This window comes from Bos grunniens, chromosome 5, assembly GCF_055505025.1.
Source record: "Bos grunniens cultivar Pamir isolate PY7600 chromosome 5, Bosgru_T2T1.0, whole genome shotgun sequence".
NCBI classification, from domain to species: Eukaryota; Metazoa; Chordata; class Mammalia; order Artiodactyla; family Bovidae; genus Bos; species Bos grunniens.
Window position 1 is genome coordinate 79,776,708 of NC_141169.1, and position 14,192 is coordinate 79,790,899.

Below are 14,192 nucleotides of genomic sequence, written 5' to 3' on the forward strand. Positions count from 1 at the left end.
CTCACCAAGGTAAGAAGCTAGTGGGAGAGTTTCCCCTGGGGAGAGTGACCATTCCAGGGGAAAAGACCTAGAAATGCTAATGCATTTGGGAGGCTGTGTCCCTTAGCAGATGGCTTGGCTCCTGCCCGTTATTCTGCAATGAAGTCGACAAATCAGTACTTTTTATTTCCCCACTCAGGTCTTCTTATTGGGTTTTAGAGCCTCACACTCAACCATAAATGAATAAGTAAGAATTGCCAAATGTTTGAGGAAAGTCTTCTGCATGAAAAAGTCTAGAGATAAAAGCAAACAGAAAAGAATTTTGAGGAAACTGAAAAAATAGAAGAATAAAAAAAAAACCTGAGACCTACAAATCATAGTATTTTTATCAGTTGCTATTTTACCATATTAGAACAGAACAGTTATCAGTTTGTTTTTCAGTTTTACTATACAAATAAGCTTATCTGAATAGTTGATACTTTTAAATATGTTAGCTTAGAAAAAATTAGTCTATATAAACAACATGGAAAATCAAGTTATTAATTCAAAAGTACTTTTTAGTGGATATCTAGGCAGCAGTTAAGAGGAGGGAAGCAGAGCTACTGTAATCAAAGTTATCACAACAGGGTTTCCCAGGTGGCTCAGCGGTAAGGAACCTGCCTGCCAATGCAGGAGATGTGGGTTCAATCCCTGGGTGGGGAAGATCCCCTGGAGAGGGAGGTGGCAACCCACTCCAGTATTCTTGCCTGGGAAATTCCATGGACAGAGGAGCCTGGAGGGTTACAGTCCATGGTATGGTGAAGAGTCAGACACAACTCAGCAACTAAAAATAACAACAATCAATACATACATAGCAAAAATATTTTTAATGTGTGACCATGATAAACATCAATTCATAAGAGGGATGTGAGGAAAGGTAATAAGATTAGGAAGGGGACACATGGTGTGGTGGGGGCGTCAATGACACTTGAAAGCTTTATCTCTTGGGCTGAGTAGTAGATGTTTGTTATATATTAATAATTCTCTGTGGGGCTTTTGGTATGCTTAAAATGTTTCACAATAAAAGTTATATAATGAAATTTTTTTAAAAAAGTACTTTTAAAACTAAACAGTAGGTATTTGCCTGGAGGACCAGTGGTTAAGACTTCACCTTCCAATGCAGGGGTGAGGGTTCAATTCCCTGGTCAGGGAGCTAAGATCTCACATGTTTTGCAGCCAAAAAACATAAAATGGAAGCAATATTATAACAAATTCAATAAAGATGTTTTGAAAATAGTCCACATAAAAAAATCTCTTTTTAAAAAACTAAATAGTAGTAATTATTTCTAAGAAAAAGAGGGCAATGAGAAATTCATGAAGCCTATTGCCAGCTGCTTTTTTTTTTTTTTTTTAAGAATAAAAAAACACTTAAATATAGTTCAGATTAGTATGCCTGGTTCATTTCAGCTTCTTCACTGCCAAACCTGGGGAAGGGACAGCTTTCTAGTTTCTCTGCCTTCTCTTGGTCTGTGACGATTAAGGTTTAGATGTATCTGCTATCTCAAGCTTTAAACTCTGGATTGTCCATGATTCTCTTCATCTTGACAGATTTGGCATTCTTTCACCTGGTTGTGAGCACAAAGTCCTTGATTTCCTCAGTTTCATTGGGCAAACAGGAGAGTGCTCAGGCCAACCAATCCCAGAGTGGGAGGAAGCAAGAAAAAAGGGGAAAAGCTACTGTAGCTATTTTGATGTTTTAACTCCAAGAGCCAGGTTGGGGGTTGAAATACATTCATTTTTCAAGAACTCTGTACTCAGCACCTAGTGACATGTGTGGCACTATACTAGGTGCTGGTATTTATTTGTTTCATAATTGCATTTTAAGAAATATAAAATGATGGACTGAAAACCTCTTTAAAGAGTAAGATCATAAATTAAAGGTGAGGAAATGTCTCTGAAAATAGAACAAAAAGACAAAGTAATGAAAATTAGGAAAACAAATAGAAGAAAATTAGAAAATCAGCTCAAGAGACAGAACATCTGAATGATAAGCATTCCGTGGAGAGAGAAAAAGCAAAGTAGAGAGGAGGCAGTTATTGGAGAATAAATTTTAAAAAATTTCTCAGAATTGAGTGTCTGATTGGTAGGGCCCGCTGAATACACTAGGCCACTTCACTTAGAAATTTCAGGACCCTGGGATAAAAAGAGGATCAGAAAAGCTTTCAGGTTTAAAACAATACCACCTGTAAAGGACTCAAAATCATCATGGCACTGGGTACTCAACAGCAGCACCGAAAACTGGAAGACAGTAGAACATTGTCTTCAATATTTGGAGAGAAAAAATCATCAGCCTGGAATTAAAAAGTAGGCACTCCATTGCTGCCCTGCAAATAGACTCATCAGGCCCATTTTGCTAGATTCTATATATATGCATTGAGATATTTGTTTTTCTCTTTCTGACTTACTTCACTCGGTATAACAGGCTCTTGGTTTATCCACCTCATTAGGACTGACTCAAATTTATTCTTTTTATGGCTGAGTAGTATTCCATTGCATATATGTACCACAACTTCTTTATCCATTCATCTGTTGATGGACATCTAGGTTTCTTCCACACCCTAGCTGTTGTAAATAGTATTACCATGAATATTGGGGTACATGTGTCTCTTTCAATTATGGTTTTCTCAGGATATATGCCCAGCAGTGGGATTGTTGGTAATATGGCAGTTTTATTCCTAATTTTTAAAAGAATCTCCATACTGTTCTTCATAGCAGCTCAAGGAGCTCAAGTCAGGGGCTCTGTGACAACCTAGAGGGGTGGGAGTTGGGAGGGAGGTTCATGAGGGAGGGGACATTTGTATACCTATGGCTGATTAATGTAGTATGGCAAAAACAACACAATATTGTAAACCAATTATCCTCCAATTAAAAACTATACCTGTGGTGGATTCATTTTGATATTTGGCAAAATTAAAACAATTATGTAAAGTTTAAAAATAAAATAAAATTAAAAAAAAAAAGTAGGCACTCTTATCAATCACATGTGAGGATAGAGTAAGTTTTAATCTCTAGTAGTTGAGTTACAGGAAATTAATTGAAGAAAATGGCTAAGATCCAGAAAATAGGAAATCGATAACAAAAAAAGAGGCAAAGGGAATTCCCAGGTGACTGTGAAGATAAACCTCTGATATCAGCACCTGAGAGCCTGCAGCCCAGACTGAAGCAGCTTAGAAAGCTTTAAGAAAAGTGTCTTCAGGAAAACAAACTCTGAAGTACCCGAGGTGTTGGCATGTACTAAGATAGAGGCAACTGGATGAAAGTTCAGGGATGCTATCAGTTCAGTTCAGTTCAGTCACTCAGTCGTGTCCGACACTTTGCAACCCCATGAATCGCAGCACGCCAGGCCTCCTTGTCCATTACCAACTCCCGGAGTTCACTCAGACTCACATCCATTGAGTCGGTGATGCCATCCAGCCATCTCATCCTCTGTCACCCTTTTCCTCCTGCCCCCAATCCCTCCCAGCATCAGAGTCTTTTCCAATGAGTCAACTCTTCACATGAGGTGGTCAAAGTACTGGAGTTTCAGCTTTAGCATCATTCCTTCCAAAGAAATCCCAGGGCTGATCTCCTTTAGAATGGACTGGTTGGATCTCCTTGCAGTCCAAGGGACTCTCAAGAGTCTTCTCCAACACCACAGTTCAAAAGCATCAATTCTTCAGCACTCAGCTTTCTTCACAGTCCAACTCTCACATCCATACATGACCACTGGAAAAACCATAGCCTTGACTAAATGGACCTTTGTGGGCAAAGTAATGTCTCTGCTTTTTAATATGCTGTCTAGCTTGGTCATAACTTTCCTTCCAAGGAGTAAGCATCTTTTAATTTCATGGCTGCAATCACCATCTGCAGTGATTCTGGAGCCCCCAAAAATGAAGTCTGACACTGTTTCATGATGATTGAAAATTAAATGAGGCCACCAGAGAAAGAGTAAAACATAAATTTCTTTTGTTTTCCTAGTTTTCTAGGTAAATACAAATATTAGGCAGTTTTAAATTCCAGAGCAAGCACACATATGTACAAGTGTGTATATAGTGCACTACATGTAATTAGTTCACTGCAACTGTGCTTGGCACACAGGAAGTACTTAGTAAGTTGTAGTTACGTATGCTATGTTGAGTGGTATAAGAGAGAAATGTATAAAGTTTCAATATTTTTTAAAAAAATATTTATTTATTTGGCTGTGCTGGGTCTTTCTTGTGGCATGTGGAATCCTTAGTCATGGCATGCAAACTCTTAGTTGTGGCATGTGGAATCTAGCTGCCTGAACAGGGATTGAACCTGGGCCCCTGCTTTGCAAGTGGTGAGTCTTAGCCCCTGGACCGTGAGGGAAGTTCCTAAAGTCGCACTATTGAAAACAGAACTTAACTCTGTCAAAAAGATATAGGAATGCTTTTTTAGTAGTAGAAAACCCAGTTGGCTGAATAGAGTTTGACAGATGACAAGTGAGAAGGAAATTTTCCAGGTGGAGAAAGTTATAAGCTGGAACACAGAAGTTTGGAAATTCATCGTGTGTTAAGCAAAGAAAATGTGTGCCAAAGATAACAAACACCCTCTTCCAACAACACAAGAGAAGACTCTATACATGGACATCACCACATGGCCAACACCAAAATCAGATTGATTATATTCTTTGCAGCCAAAGATGGAGAAGCTGTACACAGTCAGCAAAAACAAGACCAGGAGCTGACTGTGGCTCAGACCATGAACACCTTATTGCCAAATTCACACTTAAATTGAAGAAAGTAGGGAAAACCACTAGACCATTCAGGTATGACCTAAATCAAATCCCTTATGATTATACAGTGGAAGTGAGAAATAGATTTAAGGGCCTAGATCTGATAGATAGAGTGCCTGATGAACTATGGAATGAGGTTCGTGACATTGTACAGGAGACAGGGATCAAGACCATCCCCATGGAAAAGAAATGCAAAAAAGCAAAATGGCTGTCTTGGGAGGCCTTACAAATAGCTGTGAAAAGAAGAGAAGCAAAAAGCAAAGGAGAAAAGGAAAGATATAAACATCTGAATACAGAGTTCCAAAGAATAGCAAGGAGAGATAAGAAAGCCTTCCTCAGCGATCAATGCAAAGAAATAGAGGAAAACAACAGAATGGGAAAGACTAGGGATCTCTTCAAGAAAATCAGAGATACCAAAGGAACATTTCATGCAAAGATGAGCTTGATAAAGGACAGAAATGGTATGGACCTAACAGAAGCAGAAGATATTAAGAAGAGATGGCAAGAATACACAGAAGAACTGTACAAAAAAGATCTTCACAACCCAGATAATCACGATGGTGTGATCACTGACCTAGAGCCAGACATCCTGGAATGTGAAGTCAAGTGGGCCTTAGAAAGCATCACTACGAACAGAGCTAGTGGAGGTGATGGAATTCCAGTGGAGCTATTCCAAATCCTGAAAGATGATGCTGTGAAAGTGCTGCACTCAATATGCCAGCAAATTTGGAAAACTCAGCAGTGGCCACAGGGCTGGAAAAGGTCAGTTTTCATTCCAATCCCAAAGAAAGGCAATGCCAAAGAATGCTCAAACTACCACACAATTGCACTCATCTCACATGCTAGTAAAGTAATGCTCAAAATTCTCCAAGCCAGGCTTCAGCAATACGTGAACCGTGAACTTCCTGATGTTCAAGCTGGTTTTAGAAAAGGCAGAGGAACCAGAGATCAAATTGCCAACATCTGCTGGATCATGGAAAAAGCAAGAGAGTTCCAGGAAAGCATCATTTCTGCTTTATTGACTATGCCAAAGCCTTTGACTGTGTGGATCACAATAAACTGTGGAAAATTCTGAGAGAGATGGGAATACCAGACCACCTGATCTGCCTCTTGAGAAATTTGTATGCAGGTCAGGAAGCAACAGTTAGAACTGGACACAGAACAACAGACTGGTTCCAAATAGAAAAAGGAGTTTGTCAAGGCTGTATATTGTCACCCTGTTTATTTAACTCATATGCAGAGTACATCATGAGAAACGCTGGACTGGAAGAAACACAAGCTGGAATCAAGATTGCTGGGAGAAATATCAATAACCTCAGATATGCAGATGACACCACCCTTATGGCAGAAAGTGAAGAGGAACTCAAAAGCCTCTTGATGAAAGTGAAAGTGGAGAGTGAAAAAGTGGGCTTAAAGCTCAACCTTCAGAAAACGAAGATCATGGCATCCCGTCCCATCACTTCATGGGAAATAGATGGGGAAACAGTGGAAACAGTGTCAGACTTTATTTTTCTGGGCTCCAAAATCACTGCAGATGGTGACTGCAGCCATGAAATTAAAAGACGCTTGCTCCTTGGAAGGAAAGTTATGACCAACCTAGATAGCATATTCAAAAGCAGAGACACTACTTTGCCAACAAAAGTTCATCTAGTCAAGGCTATGGTTTTTCCTGTGGTCATGTATGGATGTGAGAGTTGGACTGTGAAGAAGACTGAGTGCCAAAGAATTGATGCTTTTGAACTGTGGTGTTGGAGAAGACTCTTGAGAGTCCCTTGGACTGCAAGGAGATCCAACCAGTCCATTCTAAAGGAGATCAGCCCTGGGATTTCTTTGGAAGGAATGATGCTAAAGCTGAAACTCCAGTACTTTGGCCACCTCATGTGAAGAGTTGACTCATTGGAAAAGACTCTGATGCTGGGAGGGATTGGGGGCAGGAGGAGAAGGGGACGACAGAGGATGAGATGGCTGGATGGCATCACCGACTTGATGGACGTGAGTCTGAGTGAACTCCGGGAGTTGGTGATGGACAGGGAGGCCTGGCGTGCTGCGATTCATGGAGTCGCAAAGAGTCAGACACGACTGAGCAACTGATCTGATCTGATCTGAGCTGACTTTCAACCCTAAAGGCTATAGGCAAACCATTATGAACATTTAAAAACTCAGAGAATATTGTTGCCACGAACTCTTCCTTAGGAATATACTAGAAAATTAGCCTGAGATCATCAAAGACTAAAGAGACCTTGTTTGATGTTAAAGACTACAGCATTGATCACTAATAGCTGTACATCACTCAAAGAGAGGTAATCAGATATTACATACTTTCTAAGAAAAGGGCACAGACTTGTGAAGCGACTGTGTCATGACAATTGAACCTGAGTCTAACCATAAAGGAAATCTAAGAGAGGTGGAGACTATTTGAGAGAAAATTTGGAAGCACTTAGATGCTTGATTCCATACGGAGAATGAGGGAATGGTGAGAGTCTTCTAGTGTTGGTCAGGAGGGAGAAGGGACCAAGGAGGGAACCTTCTAGTGTTGGTCACCTTCTAGTATTTAATCCAACAGTCATTATTAGTGATACTTTCTGGTGTCTCCTATGATCTCTGAATCACACGATTTTATTTGGCCTTAGCAGGTGCAGAAGACTGAATTAATCATACAGCCCAATCCTAGTACATTATCTAGACTCCATCAGTAGTCTGAGCAAGGTCCTTCTCTTGTTTCATTTACGCCCTCTTACCCTTATTCCCACTTGTATCTCCTTCCTCTCCTATATGAAAGAATTCTAATCTATTTAACTTTAATGTGGTTCTATCTTTTTGTATTGTTCTTACAAAATGTGTATTTTTATTTATAAAAATGTGCATCTTATACATCCAAGTCTTGGGTGCTATGCTTTCAGTCCAACCGTATTTCAGTGTGTATATCTGATCTGTTGCTTCTAATTGCTGCACAGTGCTCCACGTGTGCATCTACCATATTTTACTAATCAATCCTCCCAGTGATGGGCATCCAAATTATCCCCCACTCACTGTGCCACGAATACAGTTACAATGAACAACTTTGCATATGCCCTTTTCTGGACCTGAGATCATTTTATCACTGGATGAAGCTTAAATATTGCCCAATGCTCATTCAGTGATAACAAGTGTTTATGGAATGTTGCTGGGCACTGTTTTTAGGTTCCAGACATACAAGATAGACAAGATCCTCGGTCTTGAATAGCTCCAGTATTCCTGCCTGGAGAATCCAATGGACTGAGGAGTCTGGTGGGCTAAAGTCCACAGGGTCACAAAGAGTCAGGCATGACTGAGCTACTAACACAACAACAAAGTAAGGAAACTAAATAAATTTTTATTGGTAGTAAAAAGCTTTATGCAGAAAACTAAAACTGTATAATGTGCTAATGTCAGGGTTGCTACTTAGTTAGGTAGATAAGAATGAACACTACAGTTGAGACCTGAATGGCAAGATAAAGTCGACTAAGTGAAGAGTTGGGTTAGGAACCTCCTAAACAGACAGCATGGCAAGTGTAAGGGCCCTTAGAAGGGAATAACCTTGACATATGGGGACACCAGCAAAAAGGCTCAGTGTAGGTAGATTATAGAGGATGAAGAGGAGTGTGGTGGAAGACAAGAATTACCTATTGTTGCATTAACAATACTACTGCATATTTATCAGCTTAAAATGACACAGTTTCTGTGAATCAGAAATCCAGGCACAGCTTTGCTGGGTCTTCTGAGCAAGGTGAGGGCTGGGTTCTCATCTGAGGCTCATCTGAGGACTGACTTCCAAGTTCATGAAGTTGTTGACAGAACTCAGTTCCTTTTAGGCTGTTGGACAAAGGCCTTCATTTCTTGCTGGTGTCAGCTGGAGGCTGCCTTCAGTTCCTTGTCATGTGAGCTTTTCCTACATGGCTGCTTGCTTCCTCAAAGCTAGCAAGGGAGAGAGAGTCTCCTTGTGAGATGGGTTACAATCTTATGAAATGTTATTGGTGTAGGAGCACTCCATCACCTTTGCTGCATTTTATTGAGTAAAAACACGTCCAGGCCCCATCTATTAAACGGGGGAAGATTACACAAGGTGTGAATACCAGAGGAAGGGGTCATGGGGGGCCACCTCAGACTCTGCCAGCCACAACAAAGTAAGACAGGTTTGGCGGGGGGAGGTTAATATCAAGAGGGTCGTTATAAGTATGGATATTTTTTCTAAGTGGGGTGGAAAACCATTAGGAGCTTTGAACAGGGGATTGCATCAAATTTAAATTCTTACATATACCTCTGCTTTGGTATCTTGGATAAATTGTAGTGGGGCCAGCAGAGAAACAAGAAAGCCAGAGGAAGCTGTTACTAAACTCTAGATAGGAAATTAGTGGTCTGGCTTAGGTGATAGAACATATAGAAAGAAGTAGGTAGATTGAGATATACATTGGAGGCAGAGTTAACAGTACTTGCTGTTAATTTATTATATGATTGTTCACAGATAAGTAAGTTTGCCCAAGTTAACAAGCACTGTCATTAAAAGAGCCAGAATTAGGCCTGTGCCTGCACAGCTCTTAGTTCTTAGTTCTGCTATGCCATTGTAGATGTCATGATGCACGCAGTGCATGCTTTCTCTATAACTCCCATTGCCCATCCTCTATCTCTCACCATCAAATATTGCTTTTGACAAACAAACCAACAAAGCACAGTTTGCTATGAAGAAAAGGTGGTCTTCCTGCATCTCTAGAAGGTATTTTTGAAATTGGTAGCGTTAATATTGCAAGTGGTAGATAGGAATAGCAAAAGCAATGGTCTCAGAGGGTGGAATATCCCTACTCCAGTATTGCAATTTGTTTTTGTTGTTCAGTAGCTCAGTAGTTTCCGATTCTGTGACCCCATGAACTGCAGCATGCCAGGCTTCCCTGTCCTTATCTCCTGGAGTTTGCTCAAACACATGTCCATTGAATTGGTGATGCCATCCAACCATTTCATCCTCTGTTGTCCCTTTCTCCTCCTGCCTTCAATGTTTCCCAGCAGTAGGGTCTTTCCCAATGAGTCGGCTCTTTGCATCAGGTGGTCAAAGTATTGGAGCATCAGTTTTAGGATCAGTCATCTCCTTTAAAGCTTTAATTAAAGATGCATGGTTTCAAAGAAGTTAGTTTCCAAGAGACTGAAAAAATATCAACATTGCGATGAGTCTGAAACAGATATAGGGACATTCAGACCAAATAACAAGAAGCAGCTCCATTATTTGGAGGGGGATGTAGAGCTTTCTCAACCAAATTTTGCCTGATTTTAATTCCAGACAAAAAGAATCCAAAGAAAATACTTTTAGTTGGGCAGCTGGGAGGGAACACTGGAAAGGGAAGTAGAGAAATGACAGAAAAAGAGCGGAAAGTAATGAAAGGTGCACTATTAAACTAGTTATCACGTGGAAAAACTCTGAGAGATAATGCAACATACCAGTCTCAGGATTGTCCTACCCAAGGGAAGAAGGACCTGAAAAGTCATGGGTGAAAACTGCCCCTTGTGTGTGCATGGGGGGTGTGACTGAAAAATATAGCCTGCCATATTAGTAACAAAATTTGCAGCCATCAAACCATCACATTACAGCCACTCCAAGCCTTGAGGGAACTTAGGATAGAAACAGGATGTCCACATCTCTACAAATGACCCAATTTCATTCCTTTTTATGGCTGAGTAATATTCCACTGTATATATGTACCACATCTTCTTTATCTATTCCTCTGTTGATGGACATTTAGGTTTCTTCCATGTTTTGGTTATTGTAAACAGTGCTGCAATGAACATTGGGGATACATGTACCTTTTGGAATTATGGTTTTCTCCAGATATATGCCCAGAAGTGGGATTGTTAGGCCATATGGTAGTTTTATTTTTAATCTTTTAAGGAACCTCCATACTGTTCTTCATAGTGGTTGTACCAATTTACACTCACACCAACAATGCAAGAGGGCTCCCTTTCTCCACAACCTCCCCAGCATTTATTGTTCATAGATTTTTAAAAGATGGCCATTCTGACAGGTGTGAGGTGATACCTCATTATAGATTTGATTTGCATTTATCTAATAATTAGTGATGCTGAGCATTTTTCATGTGTTTTTTGGCCATCTCTATGTCTTTGTAGAGACATGGATGGACCTAGAGACTGTCATACCAAGTGAAGTAAATCAGAAAGAGAAAAATAAATATCATATATTAACACAAATATGTGGAACCTGGAAATGGTATAGATGATATTATTTGCAAAACAGAAATAGAGACACAGAGACATAGAGAAAAGCACTAAATTCCCTAACTTGAGAGATCTGGTTTTCTTTAATTAATAATAATTTTTGATGTTCCAACTACCTGGTCTTTCTTACAAAAACTCATGTATCCTGTGTGTGTGTGTTCAGTTGTGTCTGACTTTTCGCAATCCTATAGATTGTAGACCGCCAGACTCCTCTGTCCATGGAATTTTCCAGGCAAGAATACTGGAGTGGGTTACCGTTTTCTCCTCCAGGGGATCTTCCTGACCCAGGGATTGAACCTGCATCTCCTGTGTCTCTTGCATTGTAGGGATATTCTTTACCGCTGAGCCATGGGATCCTGGCTTCTTCCTTACTTCTTTGGAGCAGTATCTCAGAGTGATCTGAGATGCTGTGTCCCAGGCTTGAAGTCCTCAGTTTTGTCTGATGAATAAAAACTCTCTGGGAAAGATTGAGGGCAGGAGAAGGAGCGGGGAACAGAGGATTAGATGGTTGGGTGGTATCACCGACTCAATGGAGATGAGTTCGAACAAACTCCGGGAGATAATGAAGGACAGGGAAGCCTGGGATGCTGCAGTCCATGGGATCACAAACAGTGCAACATGACTGAGCAACTGAACAAAGAACAAGAGTTAATTAACAGTGTCGTGTTAGTTTCAGTAGCACAACAAAGTTTCAGTCATACATACACATGAATCTATTCTTTTTCAACTTCTTTTCCCAATTAGATTGTTACATAATATTAAGCAGAGTTCCCTGTACTATACACTAGGTCCTTATTGGTTATCTAAGGCACCCCACTCTAGTACTCTTGCCTGGAAAATCCCACGGATGGATTCCATGGTAGGCTGCAGTCCATGGGGTCACTAAGAGTTGGACATGACCGAGGGACTTCACTTTCACTTTCACTTTTCACTTTCATGCATTGGAGAAGGAAATGGCAACCCACTCCAGTGCTCTTACCTGGAGAATCCCAGGGATGGGGGAGCCTGGTGGGCTGCTGTCTATGGGGTTGCACAGAGTCGGACAAGACTGAAGCGACTTAGCCACAGAAGAATAAAAGACCTAGGAATGACTGAATTACACTGCCGGTCACCAAAACAGTTTCATATGCAATAAAACGTAAGTTCATATCCTCCAGAGAAATCTACATGATTAGGGGAGTTCTTCGTCTTCTAAATGTCCAGTGGTTTCTGCCACTAGAGTATATAAATTTCCACTTATGACAACCTAAATCTAGAACCCTTAAAACACAAAACAAAATAGAACACCTTTATTAGGATATAACTCACATGCCATTTGTATTAGTTTCCCGGCACTGCCATAACAAATTACTAGACCACAATCTAGGTGGCTTAGGACAACATTTATTCTGTCATGATTCTGGAAACTACAAGTCCAAAATCAAAATCAAGGTGTTGGCAAGGCCAGTGAGTGAGTGCCTGCTCAGTCATGTCCAACTCTATGACCCCAAGGACTTAAAGCCCTCCAGGCTCCTCTGTGCATGGAATCTTCCAGGCAAGAATACTGGAGAAGGCTGCCATTTCCTCCTCCAGGAGATCTTCCCAACCTAGGGATCGAACCTGCGTCTCCTGCATTGCAGTTGGATTCTTGACCGCTGAGCTACCTGGGAAAGCCTCTCAGCAAAGCCATGGTCCCTCCAAAAGCTCCGAGAAAAATCCTTTGTCCCCTCCTAGTTTCTGTTGGTTGTCAGCAGTCCTTGCTGTTCTTTGATTTATAGCTCTGTGGTTTCAGTCAATGTCTGTTCTCACATGGCATTCTTTCTTTTTTCAGTTATATGTATATATCTACATACTTTTCAGATTATTTTCCATTATAGATTATTACAAGATATTGAATATAACGCCCTGCAAAAAGTAAATCCTTTTTGCTTATCTATTTTATGTGTAGTAGTTTGTATCTATTAATCCCGTACTTCTAATTTATCCCTCCCCGACTCTCTTCCCCTTTGGTAACCCCAACTTTGTTTCCTATGCCTGTGAGTCTGTTTCTGTTTTGCAAATTAGTTCATTTGTATTATTTTTTAAAGATTCCACATATAGTGGATAAGCATATAAGTGACAGCATATGATATTTGTCTTTCTTTTTCTTACTTCACTAACTATAATATTCTCTAGATCCAAGGCAACATTTATTTCTTTTTTTTTATTTTATTTTTAAACTTCACATAATTGTATTAGTTTTGCCAAATATCAAAATGAATCCGCCACAGGTATACATGTGTTCCCCATCCTGAACCCTCCTCCCTCCTCCCTCCCCATACCATCCCTCTGGGTCGTCCCAGTGCACTAGCCCCAAGCATCCAGTATCGTGTATCGAACCTGGACTGGCAACTCGTTTCATACATGATATTTTACATGTTTCAATGTCATTCTCCCAAATCTTCCCACCCTCTCCCTCTCCCACAGAGTCCATAAGACTGTTCTATACATCAGTGTCTCTTTCGCTGTCTCGTACACCGGGTTATTGTTACCATCTTTCTAAATTCCATATATATGCGTTAGTATACTGTATTTATGTTTTTCCTTCTGGCTTACTTCACTCTGTATAATAGGCTCCAGTTTCATCCACCTCATTAGAACTGATTCAGATGTATTCTTTTTAATGGCTGAGTAATACTCCATTGTGTATATGTACCACTGCTTTCTTATCCATTCATCTGCTGATGGACATCTAGGTTGCTTCCATGTCCTGGCTATTATAAACAGTGTTGCGAAGAACATTGGGGTACACGTGTCTCTTTCCCTTCTGGTTTCCTCAGTGTGTATGCCCAGCAGTGGGATTGCTGGATCATAAGGCAGTTCTATTTCCAGTTTTTTAAGGACTCTCCACACTGTTCTCCATAGTGGCTGTACTAGTTTGCATTCCCACCAACAGTGTAAGAGGGTTCCCTTTTCTCCACACCCTCTCCAGCACTTATTATTTGTAGACTTTTGGATCGCAGCCATTCTGGCTGGTGTGAAATGGTACCTCATAGTGGTTTTGATTTGCATTTCTCTGATAATGAGTGATGTTGGGCATCTTTTCATGTGTTTGTTAGCCATCTGTATGTCTTCTTTGGAGAAATGTCTATTTAGTTCTTTGGCCCATTTTTTGATTGGGTCGTTTATTTTTCTGGAGTTGAGCTGTAGGAATTGCTTGTATATTTTTGAGATTAGTTGTTTGTCA

At 40.4% G+C, this 14,192-nt stretch overlaps 1 long non-coding RNA gene and 1 pseudogene across 1 annotated transcript in view; both read right to left on the reverse strand.

The window, feature by feature from the left end:
- The window catches only part of LOC147372509 (uncharacterized), a 33,598-nt gene that overhangs the window by 12,138 nt on the left and 7,268 nt on the right, over window positions 1-14,192 (reverse strand). The window lies entirely within an intron of this gene.
- LOC147372510 (large ribosomal subunit protein eL38 pseudogene) lies at window positions 1,417-7,723 on the reverse strand (annotated as a pseudogene).